Source organism: Hordeum vulgare, chromosome 4H (genome assembly GCF_904849725.1).
Source record: "Hordeum vulgare subsp. vulgare chromosome 4H, MorexV3_pseudomolecules_assembly, whole genome shotgun sequence".
NCBI lineage: Eukaryota > Viridiplantae > Streptophyta > Magnoliopsida > Poales > Poaceae > Hordeum > Hordeum vulgare.
In genome coordinates this window covers 138525744-138528243 of record NC_058521.1, presented here as the reverse complement: position 1 = coordinate 138528243, position 2500 = coordinate 138525744, and positions in this window count along the sequence as shown.

The following is a 2500-nucleotide window of genomic DNA, read 5'->3' as shown; positions in this document are numbered from 1 at the left end:
GAAAGGCCTTCTCAGCAGAAGAAGAAACGGAGGCCAAGAGACTCAAAGCGCTTGAAGATATTGCTCCACTGGACCCTGTGCCCCTAAATGTCGCTCCGTCTTATGAAATGGTCATCCTTGATGACCAAGCGAAAGGGACAGATGAGGAAATGAAGGATGCCGCCTCTGAGGAACACACTGACGAAGAAATTCGTATTGACGACAGTCCTCAGCCCTCCATTCCTCAGAAAGACACTTCACAAGGATCAGCTGCACCAGCTGATGAAACTGCCTCTATCACCAAGCCAGCTGAGGAAGAACAAAGTGAAATTCCTCAAGCTGATAAAATTCAAAGTTCTGAGCAAATCCTCAAGATGAGGAACAGGCTGACCAAACTCCTCCACCTGAGAAAAATCCTCAAGATGAGGAATAGGCTGACCCAACTCCTCCACCTGATCAAGATGAACCTATTCCTCAGCCTGATGCCCAGCCAGAGCTAGCCGCTCAGCCTGATGCCCAGCGAGAGCAAGCTCCTCAGCCTGAAGCCCCAGCTGATGAAATTCCTCACCCTGAGGACAATGCTGAGGAAAATGCACCTGATCAAGACAATGCCTTCGTCGTGTTCAACCCCAAGACTGCAATTGTTGTCTCCCCTCCTGTTCCTCAGCAAAATCTTCAGCCAGTTCAGCGTCAGCCATTCTCCAAGCGACCACAGTTTCAAAAGGAGAATTTCTTTGAAGAGCGCATGTACTTCATTGGAGAGAATCCCTATGACAAGCCTCAAATGAGGCATCTGAAGTTTTGGACAAGGACACAGCTGAACTACTATGCCTCTGTGCCGTGTGGAAGAAACAAGATATTCCAGCGCAGGCATATTCCTCACGTTGAACTTGAAGCAATGCCGTGCCTAGCTCCAGTCCTCAATGTACTCCATGACGCTGGTCTGCTGCCAATGTGCTCCGACATCTCTGATTGGAACAGTGAGCTCATTGTTCAGTTTTATGCCACTCTTCACATATCTCTCGACCCTGAAGACATTAACACCTGGGTGTTTGACTGTACGACACAAAACACTCACTACAAGGCTGCTGCTACTGAGCTCCTCCGTGAACTGCCTGTACCAATTCCCTCAGAGGAGGCTGTGAAGCTTTATGGTGTGCATGAGCTGCCCAACGGGATGATGGAAGTCCTCATGAACCCGTTGGCTGAAGGAAAATCACCGAGAAAAACCTTCCTCGTCCACGAGATCAAATATACACCAAGGTCTATCTATAGAATCCTCTACAGTGTGCTCGCGCCGATCAAAGGCCATGATGATGAAGAAGATGTCGTAGGCATCATGAAGAATATCCTCTTCAACATCATCCATGGTATTCCTATCAACGTCCATGATTTCTTCTTGAGGACTTTGGCCGACAATGCTATGTGTCCATTTGATCACAAGATATATGCCCCACGGATCATGAGATTCATCAGGACACGGACAAGCATCAACTTCCATGCTGATTTCCAAAACCATGTTGCTTATATGCCTCCTATCCGGGTCAACAAGAAGACTTTCGAGCCAGTTGAAGGAAAAGGCAAGTAAGTGATTGATGAAGGCAGTAGGCCCCTTGATGGCCAGTTCAGAGAGCCAGAAGCTTATTCTTCATGGGATGATACCGAGACTCGCCAGGCAAGCCCCGTTCCTCCTCGCGTGATGAATACAAGAGAGCTCATCCTCAGTCTTCACGAGAAGGTGGATCGCAATCACAAGTGGGTCAAACGCCAGTTTTCCGCCATTGTGAAAACCCTCACTGAAACCCAGAACTCTGTGAAGCTTAACCATCACTATCTGCATGAGGTTTTTGATCGCACCTGGGCTACACTTGCACATCTGAAGATTCAGACACAGCTTGAAGAAATGGACTTTGACTGGTCGTGGCCTCCCAAGAAGAAGTTCAGGCCCATTTCAGTTCCAGACCTTGAAGATAGTTCCTTTTGTTCATTCCGCACTGCTGAAACTGATGAAGAACAGCTCGACACTGCTACCGGTCCAAGGAAGAAGACTACTCCCAAGAAGCATCACGCCTCTTCATCAACCGCCAAGAAGTGAAGTCTTCACGGGCGTTAGTCCTCAGTTTGTCCCTTTTTGTCACTTGATGACAAAGGGGGAGAAACTTGAGAGTTAGTCTTCAAGCGGGAAATTTTGGGGCTTATGAACTATATTTAAGTTACAAACTCTTGGCTCTTCTGAAGTTTTTATATAATGAGTTGTAACTTAAGCCCGATGGTGCTCTGACGCTTTTGAACGTTTTTCTTCGCATGCTTATTCCTCAAGTTTTAATGCACGCATGCTGAAATTCGTCAGATACCATTTCTCATCATGCATCTTCATTTTCTTCATACGATATGATACATGTATGCATGATTTACAAGACTTAGGGGGAGATCTCCATGATATATATCATCAATGTGCATTTGCTGTGAAAAGCTAAATCCTCAAGATATCTACATCTTCAGGGGGAGTCTCTCTGAATCT